This window comes from Saccostrea echinata, unplaced genomic scaffold (assembly GCF_033153115.1).
Source record: "Saccostrea echinata isolate AGI-Se365-2 ecotype Australia unplaced genomic scaffold, CSIRO_AGI_Sech_v1 ptg000022l, whole genome shotgun sequence".
NCBI classification, from domain to species: Eukaryota; Metazoa; Mollusca; class Bivalvia; order Ostreida; family Ostreidae; genus Saccostrea; species Saccostrea echinata.
In genome coordinates this window covers 18690391-18713246 of record NW_026889771.1, presented here as the reverse complement: position 1 = coordinate 18713246, position 22856 = coordinate 18690391, and the positions used below count along the sequence as shown (strand labels likewise).

At 33.4% G+C, this 22856-nt stretch overlaps 1 protein-coding gene and 2 long non-coding RNA genes across 5 annotated transcripts in view; 1 reads left to right on the top strand and 2 right to left on the bottom strand.

Moving 5' to 3' along the window:
* Nucleotides 1-22856, bottom strand: part of LOC133190567 (multidrug resistance-associated protein 1-like) — a 962792-nt gene that overhangs the window by 79400 nt on the left and 860536 nt on the right. The window lies entirely within an intron of this gene.
* Nucleotides 14870-18923, top strand: LOC133190578 (uncharacterized). The gene is made up of 4 exons (XR_009721601.1): nt 14870-14921; nt 15047-15157; nt 16515-16609; nt 18818-18923. It is a non-coding gene; the product is annotated as an uncharacterized LOC133190578 (long non-coding RNA).
* LOC133190580 (uncharacterized) lies at nt 20103-21755 on the bottom strand. The gene is made up of 3 exons (XR_009721603.1): nt 21638-21755; nt 20861-21002; nt 20103-20164 (listed from the first exon to the last, which is right to left on the bottom strand). It is a non-coding gene; the product is annotated as an uncharacterized LOC133190580 (long non-coding RNA).

The window sequence follows — 22856 nt, the reverse complement described above, 5'->3', positions numbered from 1 at the left end:
ACTTATATGAGTAATAGATCTTGATGAGTAGGCAAATCCATTTGGGTTAAGAGCGTCAGCCGTCACTTCCGGTCGTCACAGGAAGTGATAAAAAAAATCGAAATTTTCAACTTTTCTTTTTTGATTTTTTTCTTTCATCACATTGTTGCATCCTATTTGTAGATTCGAAATATGTTGGTCCCACCGGAAACAAAAAAGTCAACTTCCGGCTATAAGCAAAAAACTGCATAATTTGAGTATTTTACTTTCCCATAAATATTTTTTATAGATAACGTATTTGAAATGATTTTTGAATATGTTATCAAGACTGCAAATGTCTAGGGTAATGTCAAATATCTTTGTAAAATTCATTTCCGGTCGCGCGTTTATATGTCCGCAAAATGAGAACTTGTCCGAGCGAGATCTCAGAAACTGTAAGAGATTTAGACACCAAACTTATAGGAGTATTAGACCTTGAGGAGTAGACAAAACCATTTGGGTTAAGAGCCTCAGTCGTCACTTCCGGTCGTCACAGGAAGTGACCAAAGAAATCAAAAATTTCAACTTTTCTCTTTTGGAATAAGACTTGCATCATATAATTGTATCTTTTTCATAGTTACAATATGTGTTGGTCCCACCGAAAACAAAAAACGACAACTTCCGGTTATAAGAGAAAAACTACATAATAGGGGTTCTTAATTTTCCAATACATATCGCTTATAGATGGAGTTCTGTAAATGATTTTTATATATGAGCCGTCCCATGTGAAAAGGGCCCTTATGTATTTTGACGTCATTATGAGAAAAACACCGGTAAAGATAACGTCACAAAATGCAAGTTGCGTATGTTATATATTTTTCCAGCATTTTTATCTGAGCGCTATCAACTTATTTTCATTGTTGTTTATATCATTTAGAGCCAATAAAATATCAAGAAAAAAGAGAATATGAATTTTAGAGCTAAGTTCCATATAATTGGACATTTCCAATATTGAATATTAAATTTTGCTGATATACATGTAATTAGGTGCTAGTTTTTTTTTATCCAATTCTTAATACATTGAAAGCGATTGTACATGCACATAATCGATATATACTTCTGCATGTATAGTGAAATAATTAACAATAAATGAAAAAAAAAAATGTTAAACCGTTCCCAGCATATATGTTTATATATGCGATTAAAATTTTGTTCAGCCCTACATGTAGTAAATGACGAAGTTTGAAAAGGTTGATTCTTTGTAAAGCATTAAATTTAATGAAGAAAAAATATCATGTTTTTTCAAAACGTTTATTCTGTGTGTATAAACGCGATAAATGACGATCTGCCTTCGTCACGCTCATTTGCGGGTCAATGTGTTTGTTGTCTCAATCAAGTAAAGAACCGGTTTTTACTGTTTACGGAGACAGCCTAGCTTCTGGTTGAGCGAAACTTATGTTTGCTACGATATATATTTCTTGAAATTTGAGAATAAAATCTAGTATCATTTGTTAAAAGTCTTGGACTAGGCGGAAAAATGAGAAAAAATAAATGCTGCAAAAAAAAAAAAAAAACAAAAAAAAATTGACCAGATTTTTTTTATGCATAAAATGGGAAGATTTGAGTTTACTTCAAAAATGGGGGGGGGGGGGTTAGAGGTGGGTGCAATTAGCCATTCAGTGAACATCTTCATTCTATATCAATCAATTTCCAGTGAAACGTTATGTATGGAACCCCCCATACATCATGCCTGTATTCAATTCCTAGTAAATAATCATTATTTATAAAAACCCCAAAACATAATATGAGGAAATTAAATCTTAAAGATTGAATACAGATTTATTTTAGGAATGACTCTAATTCTTGGCCAAATTATTCGAGTATAACCTGGTTTGGGTCAGTTTACGCTTTATAATCTGCGAAGCAGATTATAAAATAGCGTAAACTGACCCAAACCAGGTTGGATCAGTTTACGCTTTATAATCCGCGAAGCGGATTATAAAATAGCGTAAACTGACCCAAACCAGGTTATACTCGAGTATAACCTGGTTTGGGTCAGTTTACGCTTTATAATCCGCAAAGTGGATTATAAAATAGCGTATACTGACCCAAACCAGGTTATACTCGAATAATTTGGCCAAGAATAAGAGTCATTCCTTATAATTTAATTTTAAAATCATTAAATAACTATGGGTGTAAAATTTCGTTGCTTTTTATTAGTTCAAATTTGCCACTCATTAATACAACCATAGTAACGGAATTAACGGAAGTGATGGGAAGTGAGGGGAGGTAAAAACTGATACATAGGCCTAGCAGCCTTGTTGTTTGTTTACATGTGGTAAGATCGAATTATTGTTTGAAGTTAAAGGTACATTTATTAAATTTGGAATTTTCCCTGAATCCCGAGGACTGGAAATGAGAAGATTGTATGGATACAGATGATTCAGCTGGTTGTTGGGGGGGGGGGGGTGTCCCCATACCAAACCAGGTTATACAGAAATAATTTGTGTTCCTTTTTGGATATTAACCAATCAGAGACTAGAATACAAACAAAATTAAATTATTTCCCTGTAATATTGCATCTGATTATTATTTTAATTTCTTCCAAAGATGCAGTGTTTGTCTGAATTAAAGGTTACAAAAATAAATACATTTTTGTGTAGGAAGGTTTGCAATAAGTTCCGTTTAATCTTTGAATTGATAAATGGGAAGAATGACTGTTTATTTTTTTAATGAATCATATTTGGCCATTTTTTAAGGCATGTACGTGATGTATGTAACAACATTTCAGAAAAAAGGGGGCTTAAAATGACAAGTTAAAAATCCGTCCCCCCCCCATAAGAAACAAAACAAAGAAAAAATGTATTTCGGTAGGGGGTAATTCCTTTTCGACAAAAGAAAATTGAGCTAAAATGACAGTGCTCAGCAATGTCGGCGTTTCCACCAGATGTTACTCAGTAGATAGATACAAGAATATCCAATGCGTATATATACAAATTTATCAGACCTCGGTTCAAGGGGCGTTTCACAGATACTAGTATAAAATGTCAAAATTTTACGAGCTTGAAACGACAGGTTGTTAATGTTAGCGAAGCAAAATTTATTTCTTTTTAAATCTGAGATAAATACTTCTATTGCCGTTCAAAATCGACTCATGAAATAAATCTTAGTTTGAACAGGGACCTATATACTGTTAGTATATAGGTTCCTGGTTTGAATATTATTTAAAACATATATTCTTTTTATCAATTTTAATTACAAATCTTTATGTAGTGTAAATTGCCCTAAACACTTTTTAAAGCCCTATATAAAAAAAAAATACTCAATACATGTCATTTTATCACTCAATTCGCTAATTGTTGTTATATACCAGTATCTAAATTGTATGTGTCCGGAGGCCCGAAAAATTACTGGCCACTTCCGTCTGTGTCCCTGCATGTATTTCTTCAAAGTTAAAATTGTTGCTTTTATAAACTCGGAAACTGATTTACTCGTTACTTTGGATTTATAATATGTGATTTCGGGAAGCGTCCTAGGAATACAGCACTACTACTTCCGGCCCGCAGCCATTTCACTGCCAACATTCCCTCTTTCCCGATCATCGACATATCTTATTAGACCCAAACTAAGTGATCATACTTCCACAAAATTTGAGAACCAGAAAATGAATGGAAGAATATGTAGGCCTAAGCTTTTGATTTTTTTTTTCTTCAAACGAAATTTAGAGGAAAAAAGGGGGGTTACATGGTGAATCAATGAGACATAAAAAAAACTATTATGTTATTAAGACTGCAGATGTCTACAGTGACATGAAATATCTTAGTAAAATTCACTTCCGGTCACGTGTTTTCTTGTCCTCAAAATGAGAAGTTATTTCAGCGAGATCTCGGAAACGGCATGAAAGTAAGACACCAAACTTACAGAAGTAATAAAACTTGGTGAGAAGGCAAAACACATAGGGTTAAAAGCGTCAGCCGACATTTCCGGTCATCACAGGAAGTGATCAAAGAAATCGAAAATTTCAACTTTTCTTTTTAAAATTAAAACTTTCATCACTTTATTGCTTCCCTTTCGCTGTTTTGAAATATGTTAGATTCCATCGGAAAAAAAAAACTTTAAACTTCCGGTCTTAAGAGATAAACTACGTTATTTCGTGGTTTAACTTTCTCATAAATATCATTTATAGATAAGTATTTGAAATGTTTTTTACATATGCTGTAGAAACTGCGAAAGTCAAGAGAAAATTCAGAGATTTTTATTCAGTTCACTTCCGGTCGTGTGTTTTCCTGTCCTCAAAATTAGAATTTGTTCTCACAATTGTTCGGCAACAGTAAAAGACTGAAGTCTAAAACTTTCAGGACTTAAAGTCAGTCATCAGTTCATTTGCTTCGTGTAAAAATCGTGTGTCGTCATTACTTCCGGTCGTGACAGGAAACAAAGCAAAAAAGTATTTTTTAAGTTATTTTGTTTCTACATAAGTTTTAGGCTAATACCGACGTTGGAAAAGACGTGTTCCTGCAAACAGGAAGTAGTATAACGGAAGACCTTCTCATTACTAGTAATGAGTTTCTAGTTAGGTCTTCCATTTTGAACGGAAGACCTATAGTGATTCTACTGTTTCTTATTAAGGTCTTCCGTTTCAGACGGAAGACCTTATAGTGATTCTACTGTTTATTATTATTATTATTTTTTTCCCGTATTTTGTCCAAGCGATTTCTCAGAGATGGCTCGATGGATTTTCTTGAAACTTTCAGGGATTATGAAAAATAAAATAAACTAAAAACATTTTTAAGGAATTTGCAAAATTCACTTCCCGTCGTCAGATATGTCCAATTTCCGTTTTTTCAAAAGAGATCATGTCCGGATGATATCTCAGAAACGGTAAAAGATTAAGACCTCAAACTTTCAGGGTTTATTGATCATGACAAGTACGTTTGCAGAATATGTTTAAATCCATCAGCCGTCACTTCTGGTTGTCACAGGAGGAGATCAAAGAAATCGAAAATTTCAACTTTTCTTATTTTAATTAAATCTTGCATCACATTATTGCATCTGTTTTACAGTTTCGAAATATGTTAGTTCCACCGGAAACAGAAACGTCAACTTCCGGTTATAAGAGAAAAACTACATAATTTGAGTATTTTACTTTCCAATAAATATCGCTTATAGATGAAGTATTTGAAATGATTTTTAGATATGTTATTTAGACTGCAAATGTCTAGAGTAACGTCAAATATCTTGGTAAAATTCTCTTCCGGTCGCATGTTTTACTGTCCGCAAAATGAGAACTTGTCAAAGTGAGATCTCAGAAACGGTAAGAGATTAAGACACCAAACTTATATGAGTAATAGAACTTAATGAGTAGGCAAAACTTTTTGGGTTAATAGCGTCAGCCGTGTCTTCCGGTCGTTACAGGAAGTGATCAAAGAAATTGAAAATTTAAACTTTTCACTTTTGAAATAAAACTTGCATCATATAATTGAATCTCTTTCACAGTTTCTATATGTGTTGGTCTCACTGGAAACAAAAAACGACACTTTCCAATTATAAAAAAGAAACTATGTTATTGGGATTTTAAACATTCCCAAAAATATCACTTATTGATAAAGTTTTTGAAATGATTTTTACATATGTTATTGAGACTGCAATTGTCTAGTGTGAAGTCAACCATCTTAGGAAAATGCACTTCCGGTCGCATGTTTTTCTGTCCTCAAGTTGAGATTTTGTTCACCTTAATGCTCAAAAACACTACATGACTGAAGTCAAAAACTTTCAGAACTTATAGTTAGTTACCAGTTTATCTACATCATGTAAAAATCGTACGTTGTCGTCACTTCCGGTCGTGACAGGAAGCGATGCAAATAAGTGAATTTTTAAAGTTTTTTTTTTTTTTTTTTTTTTTTTTTTTTTTGCAGAAATGTTTGGCTAATGCAGATGTTAGATAGACCATGACCATGCAAATTATTTTTTACATTTTATTCGTTTGGAGCACTTTCATTCATGACGAAGTACATAAAGAAAACAGAAAAGTAATTCCGTTTGTTTTTATCTGTATCTACATATCTTTGGAAGCCTTGAGATAACTTTTGTTATTATTTAGAGTAATCTTATTGAGATGATTGTGGGTTTTTTTTTTCAAAGAAGTCAAGAAAACGGAAGACCTGTTATTGCCTAGGCAATAAGTATCTAGTTATTATTATTATTATTCTTATTTTTTTGACTTTCTAATTTTGTGCACGCAATTTCTCGAAGACTATTGGAGGGATTTACATGAAATTTTCAGGAAAGATGTGTCGTAACATGAACTTGATCTATCTGAGAGAAAATTTGGAAATTCGCTTCCGGTGCCAAGTTAAAGACCATTTTCTGAATTCAAAATGACATTTTGTCCGCGGATAATCTCAGGAACGGTAAAAGATATCAATGTGAAACTTTCAGGGATTATAGATCGTGATAGGTACAAGCCGGGTCGCTCCTTTTCGTTCGTCGTCGGCACTTCCGGTCGTCACAGGAAGTGATTCAAAAAATCAACTTTCTTTTTTAAAATTAATACTTATATCACATTATTGCATCTCTTTTGTAGTTTCGAAATATGTTGGTCCCACCAGAAACAAAAACGTCAACTTCCGGTTATAAGAGAAAAACTACATAATTAGAGCATTTTTCTTTCCCATTAATATCTTTTGTAGAAAAAGTATTTGAAATGAATTTTAAATATGTTATTCAGACTGCAAATGTCAAATATCTTTGTAACGTCAAATATCTTTGTAAAATTCACTTCCGGTCGCGTGTTTCTCAGTCCTCAAATTGAGAATTTGACTGAGTAAGATCTCGGAAACAGTAAGAGATTAAGACACCAAACTTATATGAGAAACAGACCATAAGATGTAGGCAAAACAGTTTGGGTTCATAGCGTCAGCCGTCACTTCCTGTCGTCACAGGAAGTGATCAAAGAAATCGAAAATTTCAACTTTTCTTTTTTTAATTTAAAATTGCATCACTTTATTGCATCTTTTTCCCAGATTCCAAAGATGTTGGTCCCACCGGAAACAAAAAACGACAACTTCCGGTTATAAGAGAAAAACTAAATAATTTGAGTATTTTACTTTCCGATAGGTATTCTTTATAGATAAAGTATTTGAAATCAATTTTAAATATGTTATTCAGACTGCAAATGTCTAGAGTAACCTTAAATATCTTTCAAAAATTCACTTCCGGTCGCGTGTTTTCCTGTCCTCAAAATGAGAAGTCTGAACGAGATCTCAAAACTGGTAAAAGATTAAAACACCAAACTTTTATGAGTAATAAACCTTGAGGAGTAGGCGAAACCATTTGGGTTAAACACGTCAGTCGTCACCTCCGCTTGTAACAGGAAGTGATCAAAGAAATCAAATATTTTAACTTTTCTTTTTAAATTAGAACTTGCATCACTTTCTTGAATTTCTTTCGCTGTTTTGAAATATGTTAGATTCCACCGGAAACAGAAACGTCAACTTCCGGTATTAGGAGATAAACTATGTTATTTTGATATTTAACTTTCTCATAAATATTGCTTATCGATAAAGTACTTTAAATAATTTTATATATGTTGTAGATACTGCAAATGTCTAGAGAAAAGTCAGAGATTTTTATAAAATTCACTTCCGGTCGCGTTTTTACCTGTCCTAAAAATTAGAATTTGTTCTCACAATATTGCTTGGAAACAGTAAACGACTGAAGTCTAAAACTTTCAGGACTGATAGTCAATCATCAGTTTATTTAAATCGTGAAAAAATCTTGTATCGCCATTACTTCCAGTCATAACAGGAAGTAATGCAAAAAATGTGAATGGTTACTGGTTAGCACGTTTGATTTTCACGCTGACGACCAAGGTAAACCCCCCCCCCCAAAGTGTCTTAATTTCTTTCATCACTTTTTCAGCTTGAATTTTCGTGTTTTTTTAGAATTGGATGGAATACCTCTCATTGCTCGCAATGAGTTTCTAGTTATTATTCTTATTCTTATTTTTTTGACTTTCTAATTTTGTGCACGCGATTTCTCAAGGACTATTGGATGGATTTACATGAAATTTTCAGGAAGTGTGTTGTAACATGAACTTGATCTATCTAAGAGATTTTTTGGAAATTAACTTCCAGTGCCAAGTTACAGACCATTTTCTGATTTCAAAATGACATTTTGTCGGCGGATAATCTCAAGAACGACAAGAGATATCAATGTCAAACTTTCAGGGATTATAGTTCGTGATAGGTACTAGCCGGGTCGCTACTTTTCGTTCGTCGTCGGCACTTCCGGTCGCTTACGGAAGTGATCAAAGAAATCGTAAAATTTCAACTTTCCTTTATTAAATCAATACTTACATCACATTATTGCATCTCTTCTGAAGTTTCAAAATATGTTGGTCCCACCAGAAACAAAAACGTCAACTTCCGGTTATAAGAGAAAAACTACATAATTTGAGTATTTTTCTTTCCCATTAATATCTTTTGTAGATAAAGTATTTGAAATGAATTTTAAATATGTTATTCAGATTAAAAATGTCTAGAGTAATGTCAAATACCTTTGTAAAATTCACTTCCGGTCGCGTGTTTTCCTGTCCTCAAAATGAGAAGTTGTGTGAGCAACATCTTGGAAACGGTAAGAGATTACGACACCAAACTTTTATGAGCAACAGACCTTAAGATGTTGAAAAAACCATTTGGGTTAAGAGCGTCAGCCGTCTCTTCCGGGTGTCACAGGAAGTGTTCAAAAAGAAAACGAAAATTTCAACTTTTCTTTTTTTAATTAAAAATTGCATCACTTTATTGCATCTTTTTCACAGATTTGAAAGATGTTCGTCCCACTGGAAACAAATACGACAACTTCTGGTTAGAAGAGAAAAACTAAATAATATGGGTTTTTTAATTTCCCGTAAATATTCTTTATAGATAAAGTATTTGAAATGAATTTTAAATGTGCTATTCAGAGTGCAAATGTCTAGAGTAACCTTAAATATTTTTTCAAAAATTCACTTCCGGTCGCGTGTTTTCCTGTCCTCAAAATGAGAAGTTGTCTGAGCGAGATCTCAAAAACAGGTAAAGGATTAAAACACCAAAATTTTAAGAGTAATAGATGTTGAGGGGTAGGTGAAACCATTTGGGTTAAACACGTCAGTCGTCACTTCCGCTTGTCACAGGAAGTGATCAAAGAAATCAAAAAAATTTAACTTTTCTTTTTTAAATTAAAACTTACATTACTCCATTGCATCTCTTTTGCCATTTTGAAATATGTTAGATTCCACCGGAAACAAAGACGTCAACTTCCGGTTTTAGGAGATAAACTACGTTATTCTTGTATTTAACTTTCTCATAAATATCACTTATCGATGAAGTACCTGAAATGATTTTATGCATGTTGTAGATACTGCAAATGTCTAGAGAACAGTCAGAGATTTTTATAAAATTCACTTCCGGTTGTGTGTTAACCTGTTCTCAAAATTAGAATTTAGTCCCACAATATTGTTCGGCAACAGTAAACGACTGAGGACTAAAACTTTCAGGACTGATATTCAGTCATCAGTTTATTTGAATTGTGAGAAAATCTTGCATCGCCGTTACTTCCGGTCGTGAAAGGAAGTGATGTAAAAAAGTGAATGGTTAATGTTTAGCACGTTGGATTTTCACGCTGACGATAGGGTTAAATCTCCAGAGTGTCTGAATTTCCTTTATCACTTTTTCAGCTTGAATTTTCGTTTTTATTTTCAGAATCGGACGGAAGACCTCTCATTGCTCGCAATGAGTTTCTAGTTATTATTATTATTCTTTTTTTTCCTTACTGATTTTGTGCAGAAGATTTTTTAGATATCGCTTGATCAATTTGCTTCAAATTTTCAGGATTAAAGCTTCGCCATCTGAAGTTTATAAAAGCCTTTCAGTTTTTGAAAAATCACTTCCGGTCAGAAGTTATCGCCCTTTGATCGATTTTTAGATAGCCCTTATGTCTGCACAAAAACTCATTATTGAAATCTGGCAAAGACCGTAGGAGGGAAAGCGATTTGAAAATTGCTTATGACAATCAGAAAGCTGTAAAAATCCAAAGCCTTATGGATGACCCACATTGTTTGATTGTATAAACTCTTTCAATCAAATTTATTTACATTTGCAAATACTTTTCTTAGATAAACCTATTAAAGAGAAAATATGTTCAATTCTGTATGATCTTATTAGGGGGTCAGAGGTCATGGCATGACCGAATCACACAGCGAGATGATATCGTCTACTTATTTCTGTCACAGTGACACTGGTTTCGGAACTTCTAAGCCATTGAAGCGATGAAAAAGATAAAATTATTGAAACATATATATATTTTTTTCATTCAACAAATGATCATTAGATCTTTCTTTGGTGTGAAGAATGTTTTTAATTAGCCTAAAATCACGCTTACCTTTTTAAACCGAAATTTCTTTGAAGGTATGTAAACTGAAGATGATACCACCGCTTTTGACTTCATATATATTTATAAAACATATAATATAATATATAATATATATTTATATATTATATATAATATTTACTGTAATGAAGGAGAAACTTCAGGAGTACTTTACAACAGTAAAGTATTCGAGAAGTGGTGTAAATCAGATGTGGTTACTTAAAAACTCCAAATAACTTTTGGAAAATTTGAAATCACAAAATTTTACTAAAATCAATAGCATCAAAACGTATGACTTTTCAACACTTTATACAACCATTCCCCACGATAAATTGAAGTCCAGGCTTTTTGACATCATAGACAGCTGCTTTTTCAATAAAAATGGAACTCGTAAACATACTTACCTTGTCATTGGTCATTTACAGAATTATTTTGTTAAAAAGCACTATGTTTGTACACACAAGTACACTGAAGTTGATATTAAAAGGATGCTTGAGTTTCTGATTGACAATATCTATGTAGTTTTTGGAGATCAGGTCTTCCAACAATCTGTTGAAATTCCCATGGGAACCAATTGCGCCCCCTTATTAGCAGACCTATTTTTGTATTTATATGAAGCAGAATTTATTCAGAAACTTCTACATGAGAAGAAGAAAACACTTGCTGTGGCTTTCAACTCGACATTTCAATATATCGACGACGTATTATCAATTAACAATAGTTACTTTCATTCTTATGTCGACTCAATATATCCCAGTGAGCTTGAAATAAAAGATACCACAGATTCCGATCCGTTTCATATTTAGATATTTTACTAGAAAAAGTCGTTAATGGAAACCTAACAACAAAGCTTTATGATAAACGTGATGACTTCAACTTTTCAATCGTCAACTTCCCTTACTTATGTAGCAATAAACCCTTGTCACCTGCATATGGGGTTTATGTCTCTCAGTTGATTCGATACGCAAGAGCATGCTCTACGTATGAACAATTTCTAAAATGAGGCAAGCTATTGACAAACAAGTTGATGAAACAAGGGTATGAACAATCTCATTTGAAGTCATCTTTTCGCAAGTTTTACGGTCGATAAAATGACCTTGTCAGCACATACAACCTATCATTAAGTCAAATGCTGACTGACGTTTTTCATACCAATTGTTAGGCCATTATTTATATACTGAACTGTCTACGGATTTCTCCGTTATTACCCGATCATGACAAGGAGCATACGGCGGGTGTGACCGGTCGGCAGGGGATGCTCACTCCTCCATGGCACCTGATCCCACCTCTAAATTTTGAGGTCCGTGTTGCTCTGCTTCAAATTTGTATCGTTTCATTGGTCTTTCGAGATTGAATGCTGTTCGTTGTCTTCATATTTCATATAAAGAACTCATACAATAATAGTAAGATTATTCTCAATAGCGATCATTGTTTTTTCATTATGAACAGATGCTGAACATCAATGTAAGTATTCAAATGTTTGAGCGTGGCGAACTCTCAAGACCAAACAGCTTCTAGGTCATTGCGTGTCACAACATAGCAATACGACAGGCCGTTCGTGTAATAAATGCAATTCTATTCAGAATATTCATTTCAAATGTAAATAAAAGTAATAAACAACAATGTTAAAAAGTTCACTGGGAAATGAACTTGGTTGGTATGTGATCAAGTCTTCTGTGAAGCCCTTTGGGCTTCACAGGATTTGATCACGTGACCAACCAAGTCCACTTACCAGAGAACTTTTTAACATTGTTGTTTATTTCTTAAAAAATTGACCAGTAAAACTAAACATAGGTTATCAAAGATTACGAAGCTCACCTCGACGAATGTTATCTTTATGTAAGGCAAATTTCACATCATCTTTTTTTAGTTAGTGTACATCCCAAGATCAATATCCATGCAAGTTTGGTTTAAGTATGACTTATAGTTACTTGGAAATAGACCTGTTCAAAAAATGTTTATCCTGTTTTTTAATCAAGAAAATTTTGGTCAGTTCCAACATCCAAAGTAATTCTGGAAGTTTTCATCCTTATATGCACCATCTATGCAAGTTTAATCATAACAGGCCATAATATTATATAGCTACTCCAAAAAAATTACCCTGGTCATTCATCTGGAAAATGTAGGTCAGATTCAGAATCCAAAGCAAGTCTGGAATGAATATCCCTAGCTATATCATCCATGCAAATTTGGTTAAAATATTCACTCATGTGGAAAATCTAGGTCGATTCCAGCATCTGAAGCAGGTTGGTTAGCGTACATCCCAAGATGCATCATCCATGCAAGTTTGGTCAAGGTAGAGCTAATAGTCACTTGGGAATGGACCTGCTCCAAAAACTTTAACCTGGTCTCTCATCTGGAAAATGTAGGTCAGATCCAGCATCCGAAGCAAGTGTGGTAGTGTCCATCCCTAGATGCATCATCCATGCAAGTTTGGTCCAGGGAGGGCTTATAGTTACTTGGGATAGACCTGCTCCAAGAACTTTAACCTGGTCACTCATCTGGAAAATGTAGGTCAGATGCAGCATCTGTAGCAAGTGGGTAGCGTCCATCCCTAGATGCATTATCCATGCAAGTTTGGTCCAGGTAGGGCTTATAGTTACTTGGGTACGGACCTAGTCCAAAAACTTTAACCTGGTCACTCATCTGGAAAATGTAGGTCAGATGCAGCATCTGTAGCAAATGTGGTAGTGTCCATCCCTACATACATCATCCATGCAAGTTTGGTCCAGGTAGGGCTTATATAACTTGGGTATGGACCTGCTCCAAAAACTTTAACCTGGTCACTCATCTGGAAAATCTAGGTCAGATCCAGCATCCGAAGCAAGTGTGGTAATGTCCATCCCTAGATGCATCATCCATGCAAGTTTGGTCCAAGTAGGGCTAATAATTACTTGGGAATGGACCTGCTCCAAAAACTTTAACCTGGTCACTCATCTGGAAATTCTAGATCAGATCCAGCATCCGAACCAAGTGTGGTAGTGTCCATCCCTAGATGCATCATCCATGCAAGTTTGGTCCAGGTAGGGCTAATAGTTACTTGGGAATGGACTTGCTCCTAAAACTTTAACCAGGACGCTGACGCTAACGCCAATGCCGGTGGTATAGCATAAGCTTATCTTGACTTCGTCGAGGTGACCAAAAAACTAATTGATTGCTTGCTTTGTTTTACTGTATTACTAAACCTTTTGTTGTAGAAATATTATCTGTAAATTTTTTTGTATTTCTAGGAAGAAAAAAAGAGAGGAAAAAACACAGATTTTGGCAAGTATGGGTCTCATTCGTTGTCATGGCAACCACAACATCATTTTACTCTGCATTATTAAATACTTTCAGATTTTACCTTTAAGAAAATATATAGGTTGCTTTTATGTAAAAGTGACTAGAAAATGTCTGAATTTCTATGTGAAATTTTTAGTCAGATTTGCAGTAAAAATGCAAATTCTCTGGTTGTTAAAGGGTTAAAGATGCATGATTATTTGCTCAATTTTCTTTATTCTTGACTTCTCAGAATTTTTCAGAGGAAATTCCTAAGCCCAGATGATTGCAACATTGCTTCAAAGACTCAGGAAACATCTCTGTATGATCTGCTAGTAATCTTTAATCAAAAGGTATTATTGGTGTGTCAAATTGCCATCATCGATTAGCGTACAGGTGTCTTTCATTCCAGAACCAGCAGGAATGGATCTCTGTATGAAAAGGTCATCCATGCACATCCTTGAATTTTACCAAAAGTGCACACAGCGGGAGGTGGCGGACAATAGTTTGATTTGTTCAGGAATGTATTATATCACAAGTTGTTTTTAATATAGCGTGTTTATATGAGGCGCCATTTTGGTATTTACTGCCAAAAAGTGATATCACCTATTCGAATAAGTGATATCACCTATTCGAATAGGTGATATCACCTATTCGAATAGGTGATATCACCTATTCGAATAGGTGATATCACTCATTCAAATTGAATAAGTGATATCACCTATTCGAATAGGTGATATCACCTATTCGAATAGGTGATATCACTTATTCGAATAGGTGATATCACTTATTTGAATAGGTGATATCACCTATTCAAAATGAATTGGTGATATCACCTATTCGAATAGGTGATATCACCTATTCCTGCTGAATAGGTGATATCACCTATTCAATAAGTGATATCACCTATTCGAATAAGTGATATCACCTATTCAATTTGAATGAGTGATATCACCTATTCGAATAGGTGATATCACCTATTCGCATTTCTTACAACAACAAATAATGAATGCTCCCTTCCTCAAGATTATCTAGATTTTCAGTGGAACCAAGCAAATTCGGGCTGTGTTAGGGTCTGTAAGTCTCGTCACGTGACTCGCGAGATTTTTCGATAATATTAACTTCCAGGTACCTCACACATGGAGATGTGTATTGGGTTATGCATGTTTATGGTTTACACAAAGCGTATAAGGAAAGTTAAAGCAGTTGTACAAAGCCGGAGGGTTCTCCGACTTAAATTGAAGGTTGTAAAAGCTTGGGTGCGAGCAAGTAGGAGGAGAATTTCGATCGAAGTACAGGTAAACAAGTCAGAGAATGTCACCTGCTTCTTGGGTATTCTTGGGTGAAATAGAAGTCTTATATTATACATTTGTATCTGATTAGAATAGTTTTGTTATCATCATTCCAACTAATTTATTAACAGATTTTTCTTGAATTCGAGGATAATGATGTTATTACCAGCTGATTAAGGAGGAGTAGTGTAAGTGTCAGATGGGTACGAACGTCATCTTGTGACAGCATCACCTTTGTTTGGGTAAATAATTTGTTCAGAATACGCTTCATTTATCAACAAAAATTTAGCTGTTGCATGTCAGTAGGTCTAGTTTTTTAAGTATTCAATGTTTGAAAGCACTTATCAGGTCCAGTACAATCTTTTGATTTAGCTATATATATAGCTTTATTAAGCTGTTCAGAATAGCTTAATTTAGCTATTTTATCACACTTTTTCTTAAATGTATACTTTTCTCAGCATGCACAAAAAGTCGCACCTTGGTGCAGTGATGATACTCAACCTTGAACTCATCTGAAATTGATGCATTTAAAACTCACTCATTAAAATCTCCTTGCATACATGTGATAATTTTTAGGCCCAAATACTGTACAGCAGTCCTCAAAATACAGGAATTTGGGTGAAAATACTGTACACTGTTCATCAAAAAACTAAACAAAAACCTGTAAAAAAAATATTGACCAAAAGTCAATTTAAGAGATTCATTTTTTAAGCTCTTCTGAGCCAAAGGTCCAAAGAGCTAATGCTATGGCCATTTGTGCGGTGTGCGTAAACTTTTTAGAATATGGGCCATAACTCAAGAACCCTTTGGCCAATTATTGTCAAATTTGTCACAGGGTATCCTTGGGCCAAGGGCTTCCGTTTATACTAAAACTAGGGTTGTGACCCTTAAACAAGGGGAGATAATTAGGAAAATAGAAACAAAAGAGACTTTGTACTCAAAGTTCTAAAAGTTTTTGGGCTACATATGCAATTGATACAGTTACTTCTTCAATGAATTTATAAAGGAGGCCAATTATGGTCAACAAGATAATTGATTAATTCTGTACATTCAATGAGAAGCAATCATACTTATCCATGCCTCAATGCACACAAGGTAGTGGACAGTTACTCAAATAATAGAAATTTATCTTTTGCTTAAAAGTAATCAAAAGTTGCAAAGTTGGAGCTATCTTTGATTTTGCTTGTTGTTTCGATAGCCCATAGCACATATATGAATAGTCAAATACATGCAACTTTTTGTCTATTTCTTACCAAAATAATTTTGGTGAAAAACTGCATATAAATAGCTAAATCAAGCTATTTTGAATAGCTTAATAAAGCTAAATAGCTATTTCAAGCTATATAGCTAAATTAAGAGATTGTACTAGACCTGCTTATTTCCCAATCCCAATGATAAAACTTTCTTTATATATTCTGCAAATTCTCTCTGCATTTATCATTGAACAAAATTCATATGACTGCAATTATATGACCATATTCTTCAGTTTAGAGAGCATGTTATAGAGGATATTTTGGTTAAAGTTTTGGTCTGTTTCATGCAGTGTTTGAAATATTCTTTCATCTTACACAATTGTATACATTAAGATTTATTTTATAGCTAAAGTACAAGAGAACTGCAGCATCTAAGACTACATGTACATCGACTTTGAATAATCTACCCGGTATATCCTCAAAAAGGCAACTCAAATACAGGTATGAAATTACATGATGTCACAAAATAAGTTTTTGGACTTACATTTACTCTTATAATTCATATACATATAAAGCATATAAAAAATAAAAATAGAAAAGAATTAAAGGTTCATCAGGTGACAGCTCAATCATGTATGGAATATTATTAGGCCAAATAAAAAAATATGTGTGGTTCCCATTACCTGACCGTCCCTATTTTAGATCCCCGACCCTAAACTTTTTTTCGGCAATATTCAAATTTATTTTCCAGAATTTTCCGCGATTTCCGTCATCCACTTCGGTATTAGTTTTAGTTCCAGCAATGGCGGCCTCCATGCAAAAATCGTTTCAACACGTAGTGCAAGTGTTTGATGGTGTTAAATCTAAAGCAAGCTAGCATGGCGTGGCAGTATACCTTTTTCCAGTGCCATGTTTTTTTGTTTGTTTGTTTTTTGGTTGCCAAAATTAAATAAATATGCCCAAGAGTGGCGAGATTCAGTTAGTTGCTCTGTTTACAGCTGGTTTATAACAAGTGCATGCTGATTAGCCCCTTTATTATTTAATGCACGCAAAGGTGTGAAGTCAGGATAGGAAATCACTTCTCGCTTGAAAGCACACAGACAGCTGGCCAGGTAACGTTTTTTGGAGTTAGGGGGAAGATAACATGAGAAAACATTTATTTGATTGCATTGATTACGCAAGAATTAGCCCAATGTGTAAGATAGATTAACTTGTAAACTATAAAATAATTTATATCAGGATCATTTCTTTTAAACCGAAAGTAGAAAAAAAAAACAGTTCATGAGGAAAAGTGAAAAAGAAGACTGCTGATTTTACATGAATAAAGTCAACTTCCAAAACACCAATATATATGAGAAATGAGCTTGGAAGTATGAAGTCTTCAATGAGGCAAAAAGGTTTCATGAAAGGATTTAAAATTTTAATAATATTAAATATTTGTAATTCTGACAAATTTGAATGATTCTGTGTCATCTTGCTTAGGTGATTTATTTTGTTTTAAACATTACTGTACAAAGTGTAGGTGTCACATTCTTTTCCTCCGACAGCTCTTAGCAGAACTCTCATGTCCGTTTTCTAGTTTATAGTTCAGAATTTATTATTAAGTAAAATAAGAACTGTTCTGGATAAAAGTAATTAATTAATTTCATTTATAAACACTGATTTTAAAAAAAGGATGTTCACTTTGGACTTTATTTTTTACAAAAAGAAAAGATTGCGTTTTCATTATTTTTGATTTCAAAATATTTGTTTCATATTCATAACTAGGGTGCCCCCTGCCAATGTTGACTAGTATATTTAACGCCACATCGAAATGCCACTTATTTTCTCCTTCACTCTGTTCATCCACAAATAAAACATTTCTTTTCTGAACCATAGTTGGAAAAGACTGAATTCGAAATAAACAAAACATTTATTAGTTATGAGTTATATACTCAGCTCTTCACAAAATATTTCTGTTTTTTCGCATTCTATAATGTACAATTTTAGATTTTATATACCTGTATAAAGACTTCCGATAGAGAAATCATGATCTATATTTAAGATTTAATGTATAATGCTTAAGATATCCATTAATTTTACTTATAATATACAATTCTGAAATTAATATCATCCTTTAAAAACAAGGATAGCACATATCATCTTCGTAAACACATAACATTCTAAAAAAAGAAAATATAATATCCAAATAACAGTTAAATAATTCAATTTGCTCATGCTTATTTTCTTCAAACATTGTATTTTCTAGATGAGTATGAACTCGAATGAATAGAATCGGCAGACAACTGTTTAAATACCCAAGACATTTTATTCACACATTAAAGCACATATCTAATCCATATGCTTAAGAGAAAACATATCTAACACTCTACACATAAAATAGTTCACTTATGCTAACGAAAAGAAATAGGTATTATTTAGAAAAATTTAGAAAATCATTTTGTACAAAAAAAAAAAAAAAAAAAATCCCTACCTACCCTATTTTTTTGGAGGTGTAACCGGAACCACACATATTTTTTTGTTTGGCCTTAATGCTGAGTTTCCAAATGCAAAATTAAGGGTATTTGATATATTCCATACAAGTTGTCAATCATTTATTAGTGATTTATACAGAGGTTCATTTGCATATAAATGTTGATAACATTGTTTTACTGTCTTTATTAACTTGTAATACTAAATTTTATAAATTGACAAATTCATTCTTTTTAGAAAGTGCATATAATTTGGAAAAGAGACCATCAATCCACTGGGGGGTATCGCATGAAAGCAATGATTATAGAATATTGTAAGGCTGGAGGAGTTATAGTACAACAGGCAGGCAAGTAATGGTACTTTGTTCTGGAAATTTTTCACCCCAGTTTTATTTTTCTCATTCTGCCCTCCTTACAAGTAGGTGAATTTAAAACGGGACAAATTCGAAGAAGGCAGCATATATCTTTTAAACACAAATGTGTGTGATCAAATTTGAAAAGGGCAAAATTGTTTTCAAGGGTGAAAGAGGGAATATTTTAAAAATTAGAATGGGGTGAAAATATCCAACAATACAGGTTATATGTATTAACACAGTACATATGCATTTCTCTTTTCTTTATAATGAAAATAATTTGTTCTGTAAAAGGACAAATTTTGTTCTGATTTGTATCAAATAAATAAATATGTGCCAGATTTATTATTTTGCAGGCACCTAAGTTACCATCAGTTGTGTGTCAAGCTGTGCAAAAATTCTATGTCATGTTACAGAATCTTTCTTAAATACAGGTATATGTCTGCTCATCTGGCAATCTTAGGACATCACTGGATGGTTTTGTTTAAAAAGATTACAGAGTTAACAAACACTTCCAGCATGAAGACCAGCTAGTTGCCTCACCTGTCCTGACATTGTTAAAGGTAAATGGCCCTTTCAGAAAAGGATCTGACAATGCAAAGGCTTGCTAATCAATTAAAGATTTCTATTTACTAATAGGTAATTAATTTGAATTTCTGTAGCTTAAAAATTTAATGATATGAATTAAAAAAAATATTTTAATCAAAATTATTTTTATTTCAGTACTTTGTGACAGTGAAAAGACATGGCTTTAAATTACTGTATCAGAGATCAATCCAGGTTATAAATCTGAGGAAAACAATAAAGCATCCACTTCGAGCTACTTATACCACTGCCTTAATAAGATGTCTGCATGTGTAACTAACAAAGGACAGTGACCAGTTGTAGCTATGATATCAGAGGGCATCCTGAAAAACACTCATCACTAAGAATAGAAAACTTCAAATGACTTTTGTATCAATCCTTTTGAATTTCATCTGGCTTGGAATTTCAGTAGCCTTTAGCATCCTTCAAGCATTTCATGAAGTACATGTACCAATTTGCAGGCATAAAATGTTTGAAACAGATTGCTTGTCCCAAATAAAAAAAAAATAATTTCTCTGCCAATTAACAGTGTCATAAGCAGTTGATTGATATCACAGTTCCACTGGCATAGTATTTGTGGTTGATTGGTGCCATTTTTAAGAAAACTTTTCACAAAAACCTGGAAAACATCAGATGGAAAGGAGCATCTACAAGAAAAACAGTTAACACTTTCTTGAATATTAACAATGATATATCATGCCCATTTACATCCTTTATATAAACTAATTAACCTAATCATAGAGAATTATGTACAAATTTGTCCTTTTGTGTATTTATAGTGTATTAAATTGATTTTACTAATTTATAAATATTTATGTTTTTCACAGTCATTAACATTTACAAATAGAAGTACATATAAGATAAAAATATCACATGTTTAGTAGGATAACGTGAAATTGTTATACCACAAAAACCATCGCTGACCTCGCCTCGGTCAGCAATGGTTTTTAAGGAGTAAGAATTTTACATCACCCAAAATAAACAGGTAATATTTTTCTTGTCATAAAATGCATTTTAAAGAAAACATCAAGGTGAAACAAATGTGCAAACATTCTGCACAGTTAACATTTTTTATTACTGTATATACTGTTACCCGTAGTCATGCATTTTCAACCATTTGGGATGTAATATTTGGCATACAGTATGGTAATAGTACTTGTTAACAAATGTTTTTTAAACCAATCAAATTTGACTATTTAACATGAAAGTGTATCATAACAAATTTATCTAGCATAATGGTGCTGTAAGTAACCATGGAATGTGAGCTTGTGTGAACTTGATCCTGAATTATTAAGTTTTGATATTGTAAAAAAGAATTGTGCAGCCTAAACTTTAACTTGTACCTGATTTAAATGGAGTTCCGTCATTAACAACTTGGAAGTTGGAAGTTGTCACACTCTTCACTGGGGGATCTGCTTCATTTGCAGATACATGGATAACACATTCACTCAAAGCACTGTCCCTTTTTCAGTACCTTGTGCAGCCCTGTAATATATAATGACAAATGGAGAAAAATGCCTATTTCAAGAAAAAAAGTCTGTCTCATAATTGTAGGAGTATTGGCAAGGGGGGGGGGGGTCATGAAACTTGGCGGTTAATACAGTTTGTATGTGTAAATGAAAAAATGCCTTCTTCTTTGTAGAATAAAAAATGATTATTTTTTTAGTGTGTGTGACCATTTTTATTTCCGAATAGACAGGGCAGCTTATAGCCTACAGAATGAGCTGACCATTTTTATTTATTGTAGTAATTAAAAAAAAAGAATGTGTTTTCTACAAAGATCATATGTTATAGACGTGGTATTCAACTTTGTATTCCCATGGTCGATGCATTTGGGTACATCTATTTTTTTATTTGCTTTCAATGACATCGCATTCAATATCCCAAACTCATGTATACCTGTCCAATACTCCAAATTATACCACTGTAAGCTAAGTCAATGCTTTAAATTTATGAAACCAATCTGTAGATAAGCGTACCTTTTGAATACAGACGATTTTAGCATTAAAACGATTTAATTTTCCCTTTTTGCTTAAGTATGTTGGCTAATCTTGGCCTCCTCGGAATAGCTTGTGTTTACGTTATGTAATGAAAAAATAAAGCAATTAAACGCTATTTACCTGCATCTATCAATCCACTTTCTCCTCTTCTTTGCAACAATCGGGGATCAAAACAAACTACAAGTTTAATAATTCCACTGCGATGCTTACAACTTAAGTAATCCATTGTCTCCAAGAACGCTCAGGTAACCAGGAGTTATAAAACGAAAGTGAAAGTCAACGAGACTTACAGACCCTTTGAATTTTCCTATAGTATACATGATAGATAAGTGTAATAAATATAATTTGTGAGCAAAACAAACAACAAATTCTACTGGGGTGCTTAAAACTAAATGCGAAGCTGTAATCCATTGTCTGCAAGAATGGTAAGTTATAAAACGAAAGTGAAAGTAAATGAGAATTAAAGCTATAGTCTTGGGAGCAGTTGTTATTTCATAAATAATTTGAATAGGTGATATCACCTATTCGAATAAGTGATATCACCTATTCAAAATGATTAAGTGATATCACCTATTCGAATAAGTGATATCACCTATTCGAATAAGTGATATCACCTATTCAAAAGGAATAAGTGATATCACCTATTTGAATGGGTGATATCACCTATTCGAATAGGTGATATCACCTATTCGAATAAGTGATATCACCTATTCGAATAGGTGATATCACCAATTCAAATCGAATAGGTGATATCACCTATTCGAATAGGTGATATCACTTATTCGAATAGCTGATATCACCTATTCGAATAGGTGATATCACCTATTCAGAAGCTGAATAGGTGATATCACTTATTCGAATAGGTGATATCACCAATTGAATAGGTGATATCACCTATTTGAATAGGTGATATCACTTTTTGGCAGTAAATACCAAAACGGCGCCTCATATGTTTAGGCCAATATGCCTTTGTTTTAAACTTTCAAAATAAAAAAATGCTAGGTAGAGGATTGACATATTCTAAAAATACTGTTTAAAAACACAAACACTATCAAAAATATGCATTCCCCTTTTTTTACATTCTTTATACATATACTACACACATACACAATTGATAATATGCAACCCCCCAATTTTTTACATTTTCTATACATGCGTGGAATTTTTTGAAATCGGGGATGTTCATGCAGTACTTAGGAGTGTGTCTCCGTCAAATTATCAATAATACATTGTGCACGTTGAAAGTCTAGCAGAATTTATAAAAAAAGAATTGAGATTACTAACCCTGTTACATTGATAATAACTTTCAAGCATCCAAGCCACATTGAGCTGTTCTCCG